General features: G+C 50.2%; 1 protein-coding gene and 1 pseudogene across 3 annotated transcripts in view; one reads left to right on the forward strand and one right to left on the reverse strand.

Annotated features, from left to right (window-relative positions):
* The window catches only part of RWDD3 (RWD domain containing 3), a 424,436-nt gene that overhangs the window by 356,552 nt on the left and 44,323 nt on the right, over positions 1 to 23,561 (forward strand). The window lies entirely within an intron of this gene.
* LOC144818366 (uncharacterized) lies at positions 8,403 to 9,829 on the reverse strand (annotated as a pseudogene).

The raw sequence follows: 23,561 nt of genomic DNA on the forward strand, positions 1-23,561 counted from the left end.
AGGCCATCTCCTACCCAAGAACTTTGAACATGTTGGCCGCCGTGAGGGAGATCTGATACCCGGCTCCTGGGATCGGGCTCACTTCAGCAGGGATTGCCCACTTGAATCCCGCCTACCGAAACGCATCCCGCCCGCAACACATCGCAACGCTACTCACTGAAGCAGTCTGCAGTGCCTGGCATAATTCGTCCTGCACGGCTCCACCAAAATGGCGGCCAGCGCGATGCCCACACGATCGGAGGCTGCTCCCGGGAGGTAGGGTTGCCGGCTGCTCGCTGATTCCTAGCGGAGCCTCTCGCTAACATATCTCGGCGGGGGGCGCACAACTGGCCCCTAGTGCGGCGGCGGCTCCCCCTCGCACCACCCTCCTTGCAACTTGCCTGGACCTAAGATGGCGGCCGCCAGTGACCGCAGAGTGAAGATTGGCGACACACGGGGCCTGCTCTTAACCTGCCTGGGCCTCATGTGGTATCCCCCTTTGATTTCCCCGCCTGATTCCAGGTTGTCTCCCAGGTTGGGACTGTGTTCTTTCAACATTGCCGACAGGGTCCAGCATTACCTGCCTGACTTGCCTTCAGCCCCGAACAGCCTTCGGTAGAGCAAATTCCGAGGGGTGGGCCGTGCTTTGGGGGACCCTGGCCCTCGCGCCCCCAACGCCAGTGTTTACTATTGTTTGGCACAGGACTCCTGTTCAGATCCACTACCCCTGTCTGGCGGCTGCTGCCTGTGGTTGAGTCCGGTCACCGATACACTGTGAAGACAGTTCTTCTGGATTGTTTTGGTTTTTACTGGAACTTGTTTCTGTCTAAGTTTGGTTCCCTGGCTCACATCTGCAATCATAGACCACAGACTCTCATGGACCTTTTTACTTTTTCTTTTGTCCTGGCCGCCATTTTACTGCTGCTCTCGGCCGTTTTTCTCTGGACCCCGACCCGCCATCTTGTCCATTCCTTCTCCCTCGTTTCCCCCTTGACGATCCTCAAATGTTTCTTCCCTTTTCTGCTCTGCCTTTTCTCCATACCCTTGTATCCCTCCCACCCTCCCTCTGACCCCACTTAATGGAACACTGCCTGAGAAAATCTACTATGTGTGTATATATATGTTTATATACAAGCTCCTCTTGAACGATGAGGCTGCGACCTTGCTGCGGACTGCCCTTCTCCCCCTGGACCTGCTGGCTATGTCAGCCCTCTTCCTGGACTTTCGGACTTGGACCTTCGTGCTCCCTGCCATTTTCTCTGTATGACTTGCCTTTTCTTCTAACTTTCTCCTCCGCCATTTTAGCGATCTCTGACCTCCCCCTCTGTCCTTTCGACTTTCCTATTGTCTCTTGTTGTACACAAACAATGATGCGTAGTCTAAGTATAGTAGAAGATCCTTCTTTATTTGTAGATAGTTAGGTGGCAAGTTACAGGATAGTAAGTTACAAGGAGGAAACCCCACCAGGAGAGAGCTACTAGCTCCTCAGCTTGAGATGACCAACTGACAATCTCACCACAGTGAGGCACTCAAACATTCCATGATGTCACAGGACATTCTGATAGATTGGCAGAGAGGGAAAAGATACAGAAAGCATTTACCACACATCCTCTTCCGTTAGCGAACAACAGCAAATAATAAGTTAAGACAGAGCATAAGAAACCAAAAGAGATTGTAGACATAAGAGCAAGTCAAAGAGATAATTTGAAAAGCAGGAAACACAAGCGTGGAAGCAGAAACAAAGGAAAATTAAAAGAGGCATGTAGAGATATTCATAAAATGCACAAATGGTCATGGTTGAACAAAACACAAGAATGCAAATTACATAACATGCCCATCCACCCTCCTTAATAAAATAAGGTAGCGATCCTGGTAAACCAAGTAGGGTGTAGCAACTAAATGACAAAATGTGTGCAGATGGAAGTAAGCACAATAAGATGAACTGGTAACCTACACAGAAAAAAGGAAAACCTTGCAATAGGGACTAGTGCATGATGTGCACTTACAACCTCCCTTTCAAGGGTACACCAAGAAAGGCAACCTTTAAACTGTGGAACAAAACAACTCCCCAGGAAAGGGTACACCAGAGGAAATTAACGCCCCTGGAAGAAAGAGTACAGTAGCCACACACTGACTACTGAGGCACAACAACACCAAGAGGTAGCGCTGACTACGCACCCCGCGTACCCAAATAGAGTGATGCAATTTAGACAAAGACAGACAACCTCCCCTAACAAAAGGGTACACGATTGAATAATGTAGGAATTATTCAACGCAACATCACTTAATGGTGGCGCTGACCACGCACACCACCTTCCCCAGAAAAGGGTACACAAAGGATATTAATCCTTGAAATTTTCAAACAACATAGTTACATGCAGACAACCTCCCCTAATGAAAGGGTACACCACGTTAAAAGTGTGCAACGTGACTTCTTCAAAGGGTAACAAGAAGACTCTAGGAACCTAAATGTAGGCACTGACTGGCACTACAACCTCACAACCTCCCCTAAGTAGGGGTACACCATAGGTACTAACCCTTAGTACATGGATGGGGCATAGATTAGACACTAACACCCTAGCTGCCCAAGCATGGTGAAACACAGGATACATACCCTGTGAGACCAAGACTACACCGTCCCCTTTATATATAAAAATACAGGGTACCCCATAAGGTACAACATCTCCCTAGTTTCAAAATAAGGCATTGACTAGCCCCACACCCTCCCCTAAATAAGGGTACACCGTAGGGTTAAGATGTTGCCTTAGGAAACCAAACTCCCACTAAAGGGAACAACAAAAAGTTCTGTGTAACTCTAGGTGTAAGTCAAAGCAACTACTACGACAATAGATACACTATACAAAATACACAATGGGAAAAAAAAACATGAAGAACTTCCCAAATGAAGATGTAACAATCCATTATGCTCAACACACACACCAACCCACACCAAATATTGAAAATACAAAAGAAAATTGAAGCATAGGCAAATGAAGAAAAAAAACCAAGAGTTTAGCTCCGGTGAGCGATTTCTCACCCGAGATCTTCACAGCCAGGATTGTCCATAAACTCCGATGAGTGACTTCACACCAGGAAACTAAGTGGGGTGACGTGCAGACAACTTCCAATCAAGACAAGAAGACAGCTGCAGGAGTTCGTTTAAAGCTGAGACATCCACAGTCCCTGCGCCAGCATTGGAGAGGAAGAGAAACTTAGTCAAAAGGGACGACTCCATAGTGACTCCGACAGTCTCAGAACAGGCACAAACGAATCTGAGAGACGTTATGCCAATGTTGTTTGACGCATGGAACTTTATCGAAAATTACACTGTGGTTGGCTACGCTTTAGCGGGAAGTACCGCACACGAAGCTGCGGAAGACTGACAAGAATATTGCAATCCCAAAATGGCGGTACGTCTGCACGACGCACACCGAATGGCTCACGGCACGCTGCTGCGCGAAGACTTCTGAGGGCAGGAACGAAGACAGACGTCATAGAGATATGACAGGGTGCCGCTCGTGAGGAGGTAAGATGTGCGCGGCTTGTGTGCATTTTAAAATTTGAACATGTCATATCAACGGTAATGGAGGGAAGGCAACTTATGCCTTCAAAGTCACATGCTCGTCCAGTGTGCATCTCTAAACTGTAAGACGCTAGCACAAATGATAGAGAGACGGCCACTCACACCTTCAAAGTTGTACGTGTGCTCTGTGTTGCCTTTCCAAATTGAAGGATGCCGGCACAAAAGTGATGGAGGGGCGGTCACTCATACTTATAACTGCGAGAATGGCCAAGTCCCTTCGACACTCTGAATACGTTAGATAACACTCAGGGCAAAATTCCTCAAAAACCAACAAAAAAAAACGTGACTTCACTGACGAAGGTTGCTGTGCCTGAGAGTGTACTGCCAGCGCTAGGGCACTTCCATAAGAGCAAACACAAATAGTGCTCAAAAGAAATGCCCACACTGTGTGAAACCACATAATATACACAGTCGTAGAAGCGAACTGTCAATGCACACAAGAAGGCCGGAAGGTACAACAGGGTGATCAAGCCCGCTGAGACAGTGGCTCTTGTAGCTGGAAACAAACAGTCTCCAGATGACAGAGAGATGGCAGTTGACTCTCTAACAGCACAAACGCCCAGGTTGCAGGCTGTCCTGGTTGAAAAGGACACTGGTGGGGTTTACTAGGCATTTCTCTGATGTCCAGAAAATAAACTTACTTGAATCTAGGACAGTCCTTGGTTTCCTTATAGCTGAGTTCTAGTATTCCTTCTTTGCAGCGTAGGTTAGTCCAAAAAACGTCGCCAAATTGTTGTACACAAACAATGATGCGCAGTCTAAGTATAGTAGAAGATCCTTCTTTATTTGTAGATAGTTAGGTGGCAAGTTACAGGATAGTAAGTTACAAGGAGTAAACCCCACCAGGAGAGAGCTACTAGCTCCTCAGCTTGAGATGACCAACTGACAATCTCACCACAGTGAGGCACTCAAACATTCCATGATGTCACAGGACATTCCGATATAGTGGCAGAGAGGGAAAAGATAAAGAAAGCATTTACCACATCTCTCCTGTTGCCTCTGACACACTCCTCACTGTCTTATTCACCACTATCTGCTGCCCTCTCTTGTTTATTTCACGTGCCTGCCCTTCTCTGTGACTCTTAGAGTATATCCAGTCCTTTCCCTTCCCTATGTATATAGAGATAACTCTAATCACTAGTATATGCTGTAGACCGTTGTGCTCTCCACCATTCCTATGTGACTGTTAGAGTATATCCAGTTATATCCCTTCCCTATGTATATAGAGATAACTCTAACGACTAGTCTCCTATGTGACTGTTAGAGTATATCCATGTGTATCCCTTCCCTATGTATATAAAGATAACTCTAACGACTAGTCTCCTATGTGACCTTTAGAGTATATCCATGTGTATCCCCTCCCTATGTTGATAGAGATATTACTAGTATAGGCCTCGAGTATATCCATTTGTACATCCTCCTTGTGTGATTTTATCGCTTGTACATTTGCAATTTTTTCTGTTTGTACCTTTTTTGTAACACATGTAATCCTAAGTCTGTATGCTTTCAACTGTTTATTAGGTAATGCAATCTTTTTACGCATGTAACCGTCAGTCCTTATGCTTTCAACTGGATCCTATGTAAAGCGCTCTGACACCTTCGGGTAAAGTTCGCGCTATATAAAATTGCACAAATCTGTATCCCTTCCCTATGTATATAGAGATAACTCTAATCACTAGAACATGCAGTAGTCCGCTTTGCTCTCTACCATTCCTATGTGACTTTTAGAGTATATCCAGTATTACCCCTTCCCTATGTATATAGAGATAACTCTAATCACTAGTTTATGCAGTAGTCCGCTGTGCTCTCTACCATTCCTATGTGACTCTTAGAGTATATCCATGTGTATCCCCTCCCTAAGTAGATAGAGATATCACTAGTATATGCCTAGAGTTTATCTCCTCCTTGTGTGACTTTATCTCTTGTACATTTGCAATTTTTTCTGTTTGTACCTTTTCATAACGCATGTAATCCTAAGTCCGTATGTTTTCAACTGGTTCTTATGTAAGTCAAAAATTTGCCGCTTGTAACCTTCAGTCCTTATGTTTGAAACTGGGTCCTATGTAAAGCGCTCTGACACCTTCGGGTAAAGTTTGCGCTATATAAAATCGCACAAATAAATAAATAAATATGACCGTTTTGTTTGTGGTGTGTCAGCAGGGTTCAGAGAGTGAAGGGAGGGCTAAGGGGTGGTAAAAACACCACCTGGGTATAATAATGAAGGACTGAAATCACTTTCAGCTGGTTTAGCACATAAATGAACAAACAAAGACAAGGACAAGGCTGGAGTATAGCGTTGCCATCCCTAGCCCTTTTAGACTGTGAGGACCCTTAACCCCTAGCATGCGTCGGACGGCCCCCGGCCGTCTGAAGCCGCGCAGCTCGTATGCCTCGGACGGGCAGAAGCCGTTCGATCTGCGCACGCGTGGAATTTTTCCGCACCTTGGCAAAATTCCGGCCGCGCCCAAGGGGTTAAATTACAACAATAAAGTGCATGCAACATAATAAATGAGTGACACTTTTTGTGGCTAAACTATGTTGCAAGTTTATTGATTATACAGGTTGGGTTAGCTTACGGGCGATCCGGGTGTCGATGATGAGTTGCTTGAACGGCCGAAACCCACCTTGAGAAAGCTGGAGTTGTCCTGTTGGTGTTTTCCACACCACCTCAGTTGGATTTTTTACAGCTCGTTCCTTACTGTAGGTTGCCAACCTACTCTTTAATTTGTGTCATGCTCCTGACCAGTCAGAGCGAGACCCCGGCCAGTCTCCACAGTTACTCAGGATTTCAACTGTCCCTTGAGGTATTAAGGAGCGCTGTCGCGTCATCCCAGGCACCTCCGTTATGACTCCCAGTGACCTGAGGCAATTGCTTTTTAGTCTCCAAGATCCACTATCTGGAGGCATTCTAGTTTTTTAAAGCTTTAGGATCGCCCTGTAACTCCGCCTTGCAACGATACTTGCATGTCTGTAAAAGAAAGTATGTAGTGTACAATTGCATATATGCGCTTTTATGTAAACGTCTCCAAATTCTCTCCTATTCCTATGAAATGCCGTAAGGATGGGTGGATAATGCTGGCTGCCCTAAGAGGCTCTGCCCCGGGAGGTGACCCATTATGAGCCCTCCTGGTCCACTCCTTCCCTCCTGACACCCAGAGGCCATAAACTATGGGAGATGACCCACCTTCCCCTCCTACGGTGGCCTGATGGGCTTGTCCACACTTGCAGCAGGGGAGCAATACTAGGATGCTGTCCCCTCTAATGTCGCCCTGCGTGTGGCCAGCTGCATAGCGTTTTCACTCCTAGCCCTTTTAGACTGTGAGGACCCTTAAATTACAACAATATAGTACGTGCAACATAATAAATGAGGGACACTTTTTGTGGATAAACTGTCGCAATTTTGATTTCACAGGTTGTTAGCTTACGGGCGATCCAGGTGTCGACGAGGAGTTCCTTGAACTGCCGACACCCAGCCATATTGTCCGACCAGAATGTGATCCTTCTGTTAGCTAGCACTTGCGGCCATAGATGTTGCGACAAAACAATTGGAAACATTTCCAAAACAGTGATGTTTTTTGTAAGCCCATGTTTCTTCCATGCAGTCTGCCATTTCGCTGCACACCAGTCTCTGCCTTGAATGGCACCAAAACCCTCTCTCCCAGACGCATCAGTGAACAGCTGAAGCTGCTGACTGCTGCACCATGGTGTGCGCCACAACAGAGACCCATTGAAGTCATTCAGATAAGACAGCCACATGCGCAGGTCATCTTTCAGTCCCCCACTAAGCCACACTAAGTGGTGGGATTTTTCTACTTTCACTGTTGCCCTAGCAAGCCACCTGGCAAAGATTCTACTTGCTGGTATGATCCTAGCCACAAAGTTTAGCCTGCTCAGCAAGTTCTGAATTTTGGCCAGCATCGCTTTGTTCCTGCTAAGGACCTGCATGGGGTTGATTTGAAGGGCCTCAACCTTATCTTTTGGCAGTTTGCACATCCCTGCTGTAGAATCTATTTCTATGCTCAAGAATGTCAAACATTCGGTTGGTCCCTGGTTTTTCTCTGGGGCCAAGGACACCCCTAGTGACTAAGTTGTTGAAATGCACAGAGGGTCTCGCAGCACTCCCTGGAACCTGCCTTACCGATGAAGAGGAAGTCATCTAGATAATGTTATGTGCTCCCTGGTGGGGTTCCTCTTGCTCAATGCCCCCTCTAGGAGGCATGCAAATGCTTCAAACAGGCAACATGACACCGCCCAGCCCATGGGCATATATTTATCATAGAAATACTGGCCGTCCCACCGCATACCTAGTAGGTGAAAACGATCTGGATGGCCTGGGAGGAGGCCGAAGGCAGACTCAATATCCGCTTTTGCCATTAGAGCACCCTCGCCTGCTGCTCTTACCAAATCAACTGCCTCGTCGAATGAAGCGTAGCAAACTGAGCACACTCTGTCATCCAGGTAGTCATTTACTGATGATCCCTTGGGGTAAGAGAGATGGTGAATTATCCTGTACTTGCCCTGCTCATTTTTGGGCATGATCCCCAGAGGAGACACAATAGAATGTGGAAGGGGTGATTGGGCAAATGTCCCTGCCACCGTCCCCAAATTGCACTCCTTCTCCAGCTTTTCCCTGACCACCTCTGGTGCTTCTATGGCTGAGCATAGATTCTTGGCCTCTCTTGTAACTGTGTGTCCAGAATATGGGATCCTAAAGCCCTCACTAAAAACCTAGAACAACAATTCCCGCTCAGCTGCTCTAGGGTACTCCTTAAGGATAAGGGTCAAGGTGGGAAAGGAAATAGGGGATGGTGCTAGAATGGAGTGTTTTGAATGAGAACAATTAAGCCAGCTTTGCGCTGGCGATGGCGCTTCTTGGCCCATCGGTCTTGCCTCCTCTGCAACTGGTTGCTGGGTGCCATCCAGCACACTTGGAGCAGGTGTAGATTAATTTGCATGTGGCGCCTCAAGTGCATGCCCCATTGTTGTATAGCTTGCGTGCTTTGTTGGCCCTATGCTGATAGCCTCCCCTTCCCCTCTGTGGGCCCCTGCCCCGAAAGTAATGCCCAAACTGTTTAAAATAGTATGGTTTTGTCTGTTTGTACTTCAAGAAGGGGGTGTCTCTGCTTGTCTTGATGTTGCCATTACCCATGTATTGTACCCAGAGCTCAATCTCCCAAACAATCCCAACACATCTCTGGTGCCTGGTCCATCTTTTGCCTGAACTCTCTATCGTAATTCAAACAGCCTGTGCCCCCATTACACTTGTATTCCTGATACATTACCCGGTTATATTTGCACAGGGCAGGCCCCTGTTCAGGGGACTTCTCCATGATGACTGAGGATTACATGGCAAATGCCTCTAACCAATTGTCTATCGTCTCCTCTGTTTAACCTTCCTCTTCCACTTATGTTTATCAACATCCTTACTTGACACCGTGATGTCTGCTCCTTCCTTGGTGAACGTAAGCAATGAGAAAATGTAAATGAGCTCCCTGTTCCAAATCCTCTCTCTGGCTTCTAAAAGAACTCTCTATGCCGAAGATGACCTTCCAGTCAGCAACAGCGGATCATGCTGAATCAAAACCCCCTTGTTATTCGCACCTGCCGTAATGTCTGCAACACCAGTGCCTGAACCCTCGTTGCCAAAGAAGAGGACTCTGCCCGCACTTCCAAAGAAGGACTGCGTCCCTGCACCCACACCTGACTCACACTCGTTTGATTGGTGCTGGGAGTCTGCCCTATGCTTGTCCCAACCAGCAATTTTACAGAGGCCATGATGCTTTGTATTGCTTCCATCATCTTACCCAGTCCTTCTTGCAGGCCCTGACCAGATGCGCACGGGGTTAGGCTGGGAACCAGCTCCTATGCTGGTTGGTTAGTTTGCCTCTGCGCCACCGGCAAGCTAGCCTGTGGGTCATGTCCCTCCCCGGTGGGGTTACCACTGTCCCCCAGTACCTGGGTCTTGTCCTCCACTGTCCTTCCTGCCTCTGCTGAGCTCTCCCCTTGGGAAGTTGACGGCGCTTCTATTCCCGCTTGCTCGCCATCTCTTTTCTTGGCCATCTTCAATTTTCCCCCAGCCGCTGCTCTTGCTGGTCGCTTCTTTTTGACAGTTTGAACACTTTGGATGTTAAGACTAGAAGCAGTTGGTTGTAAACCCTCAGCATCTGTCAAGGTGAGCGATGCGGCTTGTTGCTGCGCCTCCTGCATCACCAACATCTTGCCCACTTCAGCTCTTTTGCCTGCCCCATGGCCATGAACTTCGCCCATACTTCGGCGTCCTCGTGGCTAGGCTCCGAAGAAAATAACGACAAGGAACCGTGGTCCTTCATCACTCCGAGCTTGCGTGTGGGTGAGTGAAAGAAACCTGAAATTGAGACAGGACATTTTTACCATTGTGTGCAAGGAAATGTGACACCAGGATCAGTGGTTGGTATATAGATGGCCACTTGGCATTGGCTCGCTGTACCCGAATTTACAAACTTCATATTGGATTTGCTCCCTTCAGAAGCGCATTTACAAACCAGCATAGAGACTTAGGGAATTGCGTTACCAGTGAACATCCACTTCCATAATGGGCTTGTGCCCTTCTGAAAGTTATTTGTGCCTGAATTCTTCAACTCCTATCACGACATGAAACAAAATACACCTCTATTTCATAATGGGCTTATGCCCTTCTGACTGTTGTGAGAATAACTTAGCACCACATTGGGTCTGCATTTGCCCCATACTCTTGCCCCCAATACCTGCTGCACCCTTGGTAATAAGGCTTCTGTTAGTTCCTGAATCGGTCTATTAGCTAAGCAGTCTCTCCTCTCAGGATGTGCCGTGCCTCTCCCGATCGCATGTCGGCTGCTGAATGGTGCCCTATGGTTAGCCACAACTACCTGTAAGATAAAGCAGTGTTTAATAAAATCATCCACGTTCCTCAGTCTAAGCCGATGACACCTGACAAACAGCGTTGCTTAACAACAAACCCCCGGCTGAGACGCATATTGCTATGTCACCCAGCGAAAGGTGCCTCAGACCATACTCCAACCTGCCGCACATACTTCCCTGTCTGCAGCAGGGGACTACCTGGTATAGCGAACCTACTTACTCACCTTGTGCGTTGTGGTTCACCCTGCTCCATTACCCAGAGCCTCCTGTCTTTGTAGATGCAGCTTAGCCTTGCCTGAAAAAATGACCGGTTAATCCTTGGCTCCTTCGTGATGCCCAAGGTGTCAGCCATACTACAACGTAACCGGTCGCCACCCCCAGCCATTGCAGCATTGGCATATTATATGTAATCACTAGAAAGCATTGTGATAAACCCCACTGCTACGTCCCAACATAATAACCCCTCCTGCCGGTGCTAACATGTCTGCTCATTAGGTACTTGCTAATCACCCAATGTACCCCATATGCAGCTTAACCGCCGGATTTTCAACTTGTCAGCTTGTTTTCCTGATTGTATTCTTTAGCATTGAAGTGATGGTCAAATGCTTCTAGCAGAACACACACTAAGTTCCTGCTTAAACGATCCATGACTAACATGGAAATTTAATGTAGGCCGAAAAGCCTCCATTCTTATTAAACTTTCACACAAATCAATAACCCGCATTTTCTCACAGTCCAGCTGCACACCCTTAGCTGGTTGTTATTATCTTAAAACGACATCCTGAAATATCACGTCGTACTGACAAACATTATTGCTATTGCCTACCACTCACTCTGGCCGTCTCTCCATAGCAGGGACCGTCCAATTCAGATCATCTGCTTGACCCGCATGCCTTCCATGTAAATTATTCAGAAATGTAAGGAAGACATTTATTATTCATTCCCCCCAAGCTCCCTGAACGCTGGTCGTAGCCTGCACCTTGCCCACATGAATGCCCTTTTGCTTGGATCAATTGGCTGAGAAAACCATGTTTTTTGGGGGGGTTTTTACGATGCAGGACGGAACTGATATGCTGGTCCCGCCTTCCTTCCTTCCGTGGTTGGCCCCTTACGATCCTCTTCCTCTTTTTTATTTTTTAAAACAAAGATGGCCGTGTCCTCGCCTGCCATGAGGGCCCCGCCACTTTGTACTCTTAAGCCCCACCCAAAATCGTCTGGCGCCCTCGTGTCTCCGGCCATGTGAAAATGGCCGTTGCCTGGAATACGGGTGCACACTCGCAACCACCAAGCCCCTGCAGGCAGGCCCACCCATGATGCCTGACGCCCAAGGAGCAGTGGCGGCGTCGCCACCGACGCACACCTGTGGCTGCCCCACAGCCGCTGGCCTTGCAGGGAATCCCCATCCTGTAAATGGGAGGGGGAGGGGCGTACCGCCCCCGCAGCAACCCAAGAGGTGAGGGGAAGTCACTGAACACAGAGCAGACCATGCTATGCGCAGAATTGCATGCTCCCTAATAGCACCCCCCGCGGAATGAAGAGGGTGGCGGGTGGGCGGGCGTCACCTCAAAACACAGATGCCGGCCTGGTACCAACTATGCTTCACCCGAGATAGCCATCCGGAACCGCTGCTGCCTGCACTAATTGATTGCCATCCGAACCCCGCCCCAGGCAAGGAAGAAGTTGAGCGAGGTATAGATGGGCGGGTGACATCACGGAACACCAGCGGCTTCCCCTTAACCGCCAGCAACACTGGCTTGCTGCCCGATGACCCCGCATACCCAGCGGCCAATTTTGTATGTGGTCAAACTTTTTTGCGCCTGCCCGAGGCCACGCAGTGGCCATAGAGAGGGCGGGCCACTAGTCTCGGAGGGCTGTCCCGCCCCCAGCAGGAAGTTAGCTTCACCTCCTCACTGGTTGGAGGAGGCGGCTGATCGAGATTCTCGTCCAGGGCGGCGGGGAGGGGCCTCCGTGGGTACTTAGGTTTCAGCACCACGTTGGAGGGCCTCTTTGCCGCCCAGGACGCCGTCGTGTGCTCGTCAGGACACTCTTTTCCGCCGCTCCGGACGTCGTGCGACAAGCTGTGGGACACTCTTTCTGGGGTGACATACATTTCCTTTGTCCCCCCTGCTTGTCGCAGTGGGGAGCTCGGTCTGGCGTCGGGGTGATGTTTCCCGTGGTCGCCGGGTTCGTTATAATGGCCGGTGAGTTGCCCCCTCTGGGGGAGGGTTTACGTCCTGTTGTTTGTGCCCCGGCGTTCAATGTAAGGAAGGCAGACATGCTCATTGATTCTTCGGGGAGGCCATGTCGCGGCGAGGCGGCTACTAGAGTTTTCATTTATTACAAATGTTAGACAGGAGTAAGATTTTTTAAGGGGGGGCCGGTAGCGGCGCACCGAAGGCCGGTCGCTTCTTGTATGGGCGCATTACCTTTCGCTTAAGCGTTGTGCTGCGGGTCGGGAAAATGTGTTTGTGTGACCCTGGTCCATTCTACGATGTTCATCCGAATTAGCTCAGTACGCAGAGCGATAGACCTTTGATCTGTAGGTTCCCGGTTCGAGCCTGAGTTTGGGCAGATGCCCTTGGAGACTAAATTTCCTCAACACGCTTTTAAGTGTGAATTTAAGCGTTCGGAGGCTTGTGGGTCACGTTTGTGCGTTTTGTTCCCGCCAGAGTGTTTTATACCCATGGCATTTTCTTTCCCGCTGCTTAGATGGCGATATTCCCTGCTCTTCACGGCCAGTATGGGGGGGGGGGTGTTTTGCAGTGCTTGTGATCCCCTGTGCCTAGCGGTATCGCATGCGTCGCCAAGCTCATCTACCGCTGATTGGGGGCAGTGCAGAGCGGTATGCTGCCGGTGTTATAGCGGGGCGTTTTGTCTTCTGTGGGATGGTTTGAAAATGTTGGGGGACGCAACGGGGCCAATTTCATGTGGGTCACGTTTGTGCGTTTTGTACCCGCCAGAGTGTTTCCTCCCCATAACGTTTTCCTTCCCGCTGCTTGGATGGCGGTTCCCTTCCTCTGCACGGCCAGTTTGGGGAGGGTGTTTATAATATCTGAGCTTGGGTCCTGCTCGATCTTCTAACCAGGTGCTTCGGCTTTGCGGTGCTGGGGCCCGGAATGGCGATGGGCCTCCCTAGGCATGTCGCGTGGGCAATGGTGCCCGGGTGCGGCCATCTTGGCTCAGTTGGGGCACGGCGACATGTGGGTGCGACACACATGGGTAATGGCGCCCGGGTGCGGCCATTTTGGTTTCTCTTCTTCGTTTGAGGCAGGGCAATTGGACTTTGCGGTTTCACTGGCACGGCTCATCTATAGGGGGTATTCCATTTTACACTATGATGGTGCATGAGTTATCGCTGGTGGGGTGTCAGGGGAGGACTCTGAGGGGCAGATGCTGTTGTGCACCGTGGTGGGTGCTTAGATTGTACTCATCTCCTCCACATGGCATGCGTTGCCGTACGGCCCGGATGGTCCTCTGTTTCGCTGTCTCCGTCCTGCAGGGGTTGGCAGGGGCGCGAGCGTTTGGATTTTGAAGGACTCTGGCCGTGATTTTGGTCGGGATGCGATCCATATGGATCTGCGCATAGTGGCTTTGATGCGGGCTTCTCCCGGTGCTGTCTGGTCTGCTCAGTTGTTAGAACATGGGGCCCTTCATGCCAAAAGTCGCAGGTTCATGATCCTCGAACGGGCCACTCGTTATTTTCACTTCGACACCCGAGGTTGGACTGTGGCACAATTTCCTGGACATGGCGGCTGGCCACTTCAGAGCTCGTCCACTTCGGGGCTAGAACATGGGGCCCTTCATGCCAAAGTCGCAGGTTCTTGATCCTCGAACGGGCCACTCGTTATTTTCACTTCTTCACCCGAGGTGGTGCTGCGGCACAATTTCCTGGACATGGCAGCTGGCCCCTTCAGAGCTCGTCCACTTCGGGGCTTCAATAGAGGGTGTGGCTTATTGGCTAGAGCGGTCGACGTTGAGACGGGTCAACCTTGTTCGAGTCCGGCGCGAGGCTCTAACTCCGGGGATTCTGGGCACATCCCTTACTCTCCCCGTGTGCAAAAAAGGATGTGAAACTGGTGCGCCTTCCCTGCTACCTACCCCCCACCCCCCGCGCTGTCGATTACTTCGTTCCCCTAACTGCCTTCGGGGGCTTGCTGATGCAGAGGGTGGCTCATCTAGTGGGGCTGATGCCGTATTGTGCAGCGAATTTTTGATAATGTAAAGGCATCTGGACAGGAAGGTCATTATTCCCATCTCTATCAGCCCCACCACCGAGAGCGCCTTTAGTGCTATTTTCATTAACTGCAGCTTCTAGTCTTGGGTGTATGTAGCAGTCGGGGTGATTCTTGTTCCCACACCCCACTAGGCCCGGGCCCCGCTCTCCCCAGGACTGCCCGAGAGAGTATCAAGTTTGTGGTTTACGGCCGACTTTTGCATGTCCCCAGGAGAAATTTCGTACACGCGGAGGGTCGTTCAGCTTCTTCCAGGCCAGAGAAGGCTGATATTGATTTTGTAATTGTTGTGGTTACCGGGGCTCCGAGATCGGGGTATTTGCACCTCACGGTCTGTAGCTTTCCAGTTTTTACCCCAGTTGCGGCATAGTATTTCTGACCACTTGGATAAGGACGATCGGGTGCGGCCATCTTGTGCTTCACTTTCCTTGTTCGGGGGGCCATGCTCCGGGACTTTGCGGTGGAAGGTCTAATCGCACCTGGCAAGTTTAGCGTCACATGCGAAGGAAGGTTTCCTGGCATATGGTATTGTAGGCGTCACATTTTAGGAGTGGTATGTGGATTTGTAATGGGTTATGGATCTCTGTGGTCGCGCCAGTTTTAAGGCTGTTTCGAGAATAATTTTAGTGGTGAGCGCACGGTCTATGTGTCGTTTGCCACGCGGCGCGGGCGGGAATTACAGTCCAGAGGCTGGATATGTAATCTGCTTTTCTGATTCTGTTACAAGCCGGCGATCCTATTTTCCCCTATGCAATGAGACGACACAATATCAGTTAAGGTGTCAGGGCGGGCTCCCTATGCAGATGGGGATCTGGCTAACGAGCCTATGATGCTTACGCCCAAGAGGTTGCAGAGATTTTCATGGGGAGCCGTTTGTCCATCAACTTCCCGTTAGCACAGGCTGCCCTCTCATGTTCCACTTACGGGAGGGTCCTGGGGGCTGTGCCACAAGGGGGCCGTGCCCTCGTTTGGGAAGGGCAGCTGTGGTTGCTTGTTGACGTCCCACGCAGAGTCCAGCAGCCGGACCTTCTACAGTTACGGGTGCACGTTGTTCTCCTCCGACTGCGGGGGGGGACATGCACAGGGTATTGGCTGCGTTATTCTTCTTTCCCGATATCGGGTGCATTGCTCTCGGTGCCTCATTCGCAGGCGAACGTTCAGCTCCGCCTAACGCCTCATATGGGCAAAACTTGGCATTCCTTTTCAGCTGCTGTAGACCTCTCTTGGCATTCAGGGCACAGGAGGATTTCCTCATTGTACAGACTTCACGTTCCCGGGTATTCCTTGTTAGTTAGTTTACGGCAATGCTGCTAGTTGCTCTGACCACAGAGCTCTCGTGTTTCAGGCTATGCTGGCACCTGGGAAAGTCGTAAGTTTCGCGGAGGATGCTCTCAGTGTGTGAAGGTGCCCCTGTCTTGTGCTGTCTGTTGGTCTGGACTTATGGGGATGAGGTTTATTTTCTTTCCCCTCCCTGCTGCCTCTCGCCGCAGGGAGGTGTCAGTGCGCTTCACAATAGGAACGGACCCGAAGCCGGGTCTGGTTGCTCAGTGGACCTATGCATCTTATGCAACCTATGCATTTCAGATTTGTTCCCACTTGGTGCATGTAGTGGGGTGTCTTATGAGAGATGTGGTGGGTGCAGTTTCAGTAGCGGTCCAAGCGCAGAGAGAGGGTAGCATGTTGTCAACATGTTGTTGTGGCAGACTTCCATACCAACTGAACTCCACGAGAGGCCTTGCATGGGCCAGTGGAATATATAGTCTAGATTTGGTGGCTCCTTAGAATAAATAGCGAGGCCATGTTAAGTCTGGAGCAAGGTAACAGTGCAGCAGTCATCTTACTTAATTTTAGGTTAAGCAATCCTGTCCCTCTTATTTGAGAATGTAGGTGGTTGACCTGCTTCTAGTCGCTGTCAATCAGACATGCCCTTGGCTAAGTGCGGCATTGAGGGCCTTGCCCACTACAGTGGACGCTTATTGTTAGGTGAAGAGGGGACAGCCTCCTTCTCAGGAGCTTCTGTTTCTTATGCGGAACAACCTTGGAGAACCTCCCTACCCGTGCGGGGTGGGGGCTATCCGTAGTGCTGGTTTGCGCCATAGCTATCTGTCTAGTGTGTGAAAGTGCGGCAATCATTTGACTCACCTCCAGATTAAGTAATACGTTTGCCACCTGTCCCTCGCCTTTGTGAATGTAGGTAGTTGACATGCTTCTGGTTGCTGTCATTCGGACCGTACCTTGTTAGGGTGTGGCTCTGTGGGCCTGGTCCCATTACAGTGAACGCATATAGTTATGCGAGGGCGGACAGACCTTTGTCTGGTAGCCTGTCCCATATGCAGGAACCACCTTGGGGGACCACCCAAACCTCGTGCTTACTGCCAGTACAGCAGGACATGTGTCTTATGGGTAATTACATAAGCTTCAATATACATGTAGAGGCTATATGCTTTACATGTCAGTAAGTTTCCACTGAACCAAACTGGGTGCAAGTCCGGGGAGCATGCATGGCTAGAGACAGTAGCCTGTTCCCGTGTTTTGCAGGCCCCTTACTGTACTTTCTCAGACATGCTACGTGGGGCAGGGTATAGCATAGGCACTGCAACCTTATTACTTACCAGTCTCCCCCCATTTTTCAGGTATGCCCTTGCCACACTCGCTGGGGGAGGGCTAGCCAATGTTGTCGCCTGCAAGCATGATTCTTATCTCCCCTATGGTCAGCAGGTCCTGGGAGCCCCTAGGCAGGGTAGGTGTTGACCGCCCGGTAGGCGGGGGGCATGCCTATGTCAGGTAATGGTGGTCAGCCCCTAGGCAGGGTAGGTGTTGACCGCCCGGTAGGCGGGGGGCATGCCTATGTCAGGTAATGGTGGTCGGTCTCCTCCCAATTTGAGCTGGCTTGGTGTTGTTGCCTCCATGCCTGGTGGCACCCTGTACCAGTCGAAGCAATCCCTCATGTGGGTGGTGTCAGGGCTTTTCAGATATGCGATTTTAGAATTTGCAGCTAACAAGCTGTCTCCAGGTGTAAAGCATGTGAGCTTGTGGAGCCTGCTGTGTTCCCCTTTAGTCATATTACATTTAAGGTAAGCATATCCCACTAGTCAGGGAACAGATACTCCGTAATTCCCGGCATTATCGCCAGTATTCTATGAGTTAAAAGCACAAGCGCTTAAACGAATGCACAATGCACGTCAGCCTCACCCTGAAGCAGTGGTGCTTGGGCCTTGGCCTGCGATAGTTTCTGTTTTCAGGAATAATGCATGCGTTGGGGCTGTTTAGGTGCATGAGCCTCGAGGGCAGCAGTACAGGACACCCACCACTCTCGTGGCGGTCTGTCAGCTCGGGCTCGCTATGCCATTTTTCTTGGAATAAGTGTGATGCTGGTGCAGGCATTGACGTGCAAAATGTAGGTTATGATACATAGCTCAGTCAGGTCTAGATGACTGGCCGTGCTGATAGCGCCTCTCAGGGATCGGAGTATGAGCCGCATGGAACTCAGCTGCACAACTTTTTAGCTCAAAGGGATAGCCTGACCCCCCCCCCCCCCTTTCAATCGCATGTAAATAGAGTGTGCTCAGCGTAGGATCTATACAGTACTATGTCACCGTGAGTGGCCTTGGCCGGCTAGTATGTTTTGGGCAACAGCTTCGGCCTTTTGGCAGGGATAGGTTCCCTGCCCTCCTCCCGCACGCACTGGAGATAGTTTTCACTATTGCCGTAGAGGGATTCTGCCCGGGGGGTATATGCTGCTTAGTTCAGAGGTGGAACTCCTTGGTTCAGCTTACTCATCCCTTGGCGGGGGTTGTCAGTCAACTTTTAGCCAAACAATTTTTTGTTGGCAGCAGGGTCTATGCAGTCTCCGGGCCTAAGCAGTTAGGGGCTGGCAGTCTCCGGCTTCCTGGGGCCATGTGTTATCGGCTGTTTACCTAAATGCGAGCCCACCACTCAAGCTATACTATTTTGCACCGAGCACCTAAAATAGCCCGCTGTACTTTGCTTGAGGATAGTTGCTCTAGCGTACACTAGGCACAGTTTACAGTTGTATTTTGTACTCAGCATTGCAGCAGAAGTAGTACATTACTGGGTGTAGTCGGCTGATGCTTTGTGCGAAGGTATGTGGTGGGTATCAGGGTCATGCGCCGGTCCTGCTATGGTTCTGATCAGGGAAGGATATCAGATGGGGAGGTCCCCTTATCGCTTGGGCTCTTTCCAGGGTTGTTACCTCTAGAACCAGGGTTAGTCTACACTATTGCTGTAGAGGGATTCGTTCCCTGGTGTATTTGCTGACTAATTCAGTGGGCTTGCGGTGTCAGCGGGCGTGTCATGTTGCAGGTCGGGAGCTTACGGGGGCACGTGGTTCCTGTCCCAGCAATCCCTGGTGGTGGTCTTCAGTCATTCTCACAGACAAGCTATCTACAGGTAGCGTGGCCTAAGCTGCTTCCAGACTAAACCCGTGAGGGCAGGGTATGCCTGCGGTTAATACCTGTTCAATGCTGTAGTGGCATATGCAGAGTCATCGCCCAGGGATATAGTATAATTTGATTTATCCCTCTATGCCCCTGTGCCCTATCGAGTTTAGCTGCACAAGCATCATTGTAAGCACACTTTCTCCATGTATACACCTCACGCCTGTAGGCTCCGACCTCCTCCTGCTGGACAATAGCGGCGGGAGGCCTGGGTGTCTCATTAGGCATGTAAGGTTCATGCCAGCATCAGGTATCTGCGAGGTGGTAAGGGTCCACCGTTCTACCGTCGTCCTGGTCTTGTTCAGTTTGTCTGACTAGATGCTCGGCAGAACAAATATTGCAGAGACTTCCTCCTGCTGGACAATAGTGGCAGGAGGCCTGGGTGTATCATTAGGCATGTAAGGTTCATGCCAGCATCAGGTATCTGCGAGGTGGTAAGGGTCCACCGCTCTACCGTCGTCCTGGTCTTGTTCAGCTTGACTGACTAGATGCTCTGCAGAGAAAAGATTGCCGTTTTCTTCCCCGAAAGCATGGTGGTGGTACCATGAAAAGGTTCACCCAGCGTAGGGGTCTAGGCGGTTTATACCTTGACATGTGTCAGGACAAAGTGAAGGGTTATTTGGAGGAGGATGGTGTTCCCTCATGCCTGTAGGCTTAGACCTCCTCCTGCTCGACTTGAAAGAAGCACTCATCAGCAAAGGTTGCAGGTAGAAAAGGTAGCAATGGTGGGGGGGCCTGTGCGGCAGCGGGTACCACCGCACAGGCTGTGGCGGAGTTACTGGGCGATCCGGAAGAAGAGAGGTGCAAACGATGTACTTCAGCGGGCACATAAGGGTGCCAGAGCCTAACCTGTAACCTCATGGGAGGTGCAGGAATTCGTGTCGGCGCCCCAGTAGTCCTTTGGGCGGTTGTGGGCCTGTGCAACCGGGGGTTTGCCTAGTCACGCCAAGGGGCGTGTCAGTATTTATATTCTAATTGTACAGTAGTTGGGTGGTTCGCCACTGTGCTGTTTGGCTCTACAGGCGGGCAGGTGGCGAGAATGCAGCCGGCCCGGGATCGCCCGTAATGTTTACCCACCTTCATTACATATGTTGTATGTAATAAACCTGCAGCAAATATTTTCCCAAACTAATACGATGTCTGTGTATTATTTTGCATGTTTGGGGAATGTGGGGGCGGGGGATTTCCTGTGGCCCTGATGTGACTATGCGCCTGCCCGAGGCCACGCAGTGGCCATAGAGAGGGCGGGCCACTAGTCTCGGAGGGCTGTCCCGCCCCCAGCAGGAAGTTAGCTTCACCTCCTCACTGGTTGGAGGAGGCGGCTGATCGAGATTCTCGTCCAGGGCGGCGGGGAGGGGCCTCCGTGGGTACTTAGGTTTCAGCACCACGTTGGAGGGCCTCTTTGCCGCCCAGGACGCCGTCGTGTGCTCGTCAGGACACTCTTTTCCCTCCCTTGCCTCTAACCCAGAGTGTTGGTATAGGGGATTTGTGGAGGTTTTTAATGTGTTCACTTATCGTTGCAGGTTGGAGTTAAGCGGAGTTACTGGGCGATCCGGAAGAAGAGAGGTGCAAGCGATGTACTTCAGCGGGCACATAAGGGTGCCAGAGCCTAACCTGTAACCTCATGGGAGGTGCAGGAATTCGTGTCGGCGCCCCAGTAGTCCTTTGGGCGGTTGTGGGCCTTTTTATTTTTTAAAACAAAGATGGCCGTGTCCTCGCCTGCCATGAGGGCCCCGCCACTTTGTACTCTTAAGCCCCACCCAAAATCGTCTGGCGCCCTCGTGTCTCCGGCCATGTGAAAATGGCCGTTGCCTGGAATACGGGTGCACACTCGCAACCACCAAGCCCCTGCAGGCAGGCCCACCCATGATGCCTGACGCCCAAGGAGCAGTGGCGGCGTCGCCACCGACGCACACCTGTGGCTGCCCCACAGCCGCTGGCCTTGCAGGGAATCCCCATCCTGTAAATGGGAGGGGGAGGGGCGTACCGCCCCCGCAGCAACCCAAGAGGTGAGGGGAAGTCACTGAACACAGAGCAGACCATGCTATGCGCAGAATTGCATGCTCCCTAATAGCACCCCCCGCGGAATGAAGAGGGTGGCGGGTGGGCGGGCGTCACCTCAAAACACAGATGCCGGCCTGGTACCAACTATGCTTCACCCGAGATAGCCATGCGGAACCGCTGCTGCCTGCACTAATTGATTGCCATCCGAACCCCGCCCCAGGCAAGGAAGAAGTTGAGCGAGGTATAGATGGGCGGGTGACATCACGGAACACCAGCGGCTTCCCCTTAACCGCCAGCAACACTGGCTTGCTGCCCGATGACCCCGCATACCCAGCGGCCTATTTTGTATGTGGTCAAACTTTTTTGTTGCTCGCGCCTTGCAATTATGCTTGTTGGTGGGAGGGGAGGCTACCCGCTGCTGCAGGCAGGAGGCATAGAGGAAACTGCCTAGGAAGAAGTGCCGTTGAGTTGGTGCCGCAGTTTGGCGCGATTGATTTGGTGCACATTACGGAGGTGGTGGGGGTGTTGATGTTCAGTGTGGATTTTGTTTGGGCTTGGGGTTTAGATATTCCCAAATGCATTTAGGTTTGTTCCTGCCCTATATCCTTTTCCCCATGCTGACACCCCCCACGGTCCTACTAGCAGTGTGCTCACCGTAATGAGGCCTACACCGCCGTCTGCTCACCTCTCACACACTGTCTTCCACAGGTCCGTCGAGTCATAACTCTGGCCACCCAAAGAGGCCCTGCCCCGGGGGGTGACCCCTTATGAGCCCTCTTGGTCCACTGCTCCCCTCCTGACACCGCAAGACCATAAACTATGGGGGATGACCCACCTTCCCCCCTCCTATGGTGGCCTGATGGGCTCATCTCTCCTTGCAGCAGGGAAACAACACTAGGATGCTGTCGCCCTGGGTGCGATGTGGTCAGCTGCAAAATGAGAAGGGCGCTGCTGTTGGCATAACCTTTATGCACACAGCTCCATGTGCCCCACAGAATATTGACACTCTGGGCCTGGCCCAGCTTACCCATGCTAAAGAACGTCCCTTTCATGACTGCAAAATATACATGTTTCTTTGTTTACTTTTAATGTAGCGCTCGTCTCTTTGGAGGTCCAAAGTGTATATGGTACACCCCACCCACCCCCGTTCAAATTAAAGAAGTGTAGGAACCATGTACCTGGAAGCACCTGCCCATTTAAAGCTCTGAGAAGTATCAATGCCAGTGTGTCCCATTTACCGAGCTATGAGAACAAATGTATTGTAGTACGTGGTTTCCAAAACGATTCCTAAATCTATCATAACTAGCAATTGTATACTGTGAAGTTTTCTGGCAGGTGCTTTCTGCTTTGACATCACTCTGTTTGTATTTACAAACCCCACCAAATTTCACGTGCTGGCTCCACCCACCTAGATTTATCGACAACTGTGATACGGCAGGTCTTCGAGTCGAACTCTCCTGAAATGCAGCTTTGTATTTGAGGTGTTTCTGTATGTATTTTTGCGCTGGATTTCTTTCCAGCTTTTGAACGGTGTAAAATCTGGCCTTTTGCACACCATTTGATATCAAATGCTCTTATTTTTGCTTGATTGGAAATTTTATAGCGATTTTATCAAATCGCTGTAGTTATTATATTAATGTTTAAATGAACTGAGCAATAAATTTCTAATGTTCACACCATGTCACCACCTATTTAATTGTCACACGGCATGGTGGCCTTGGAATTTCTTTCCACATCCTGTTGTTCTGTTCATTGGAGTAAAGATGGTTTCAGCTGGCATCATCCTCTATTTCCCCATCTCTTATCTATACTCGGGGGAAGCAGACAAAATGCATCGACTGGCCTCACATTCCCTTTCTACCTAAGATCTCTAACACATGAGAGGGATCTATTAAGAGACCGCCTTGCACAAGTCTCATCTTTAGGTCCCCACACTCCCAGGGGAAGGAGATGTTTTAGGAGGTTTTGTCCCAATCCATCCAGGATTATAGGACCATGAATCAAATGGGAATGAGGGAAAGTGTGCACTCTCATTGCTGCTCTTCTTTTTCCACTCACTGAATTGCCAACTCCAGTGAGTGGTATTAGTCTAATAATATCAACTAGAAGCGTATTAATGCAGTAGCAAAAGAGGTCAGTCCTCTGTGTGGATAGAAGGTGTGCAATTTTTTTTTTTAGGAGAACATAGTCTCTGTGCTTTTCCTATTTCTTGATCCTTCTTTGCTTTTCTTATGCTGCCAATAATTCTTTGTGTGCTAGTTGATACTTGAGCGTTAACTATGAAAATGTTATTCTTACAAATTACCCATGCTCACTGACCAGCAATGCTCGGACTCCCAAGAGAAATCATTATATCATACAGAATACTGTCCCCAACATATCATGGAACTGCTCCAAGCTTTTAATATCTCAAATTATATACACACTTTT

Source organism: Lissotriton helveticus, chromosome 1_1 (genome assembly GCF_964261635.1).
Source record: "Lissotriton helveticus chromosome 1_1, aLisHel1.1, whole genome shotgun sequence".
NCBI lineage: Eukaryota > Metazoa > Chordata > Amphibia > Caudata > Salamandridae > Lissotriton > Lissotriton helveticus.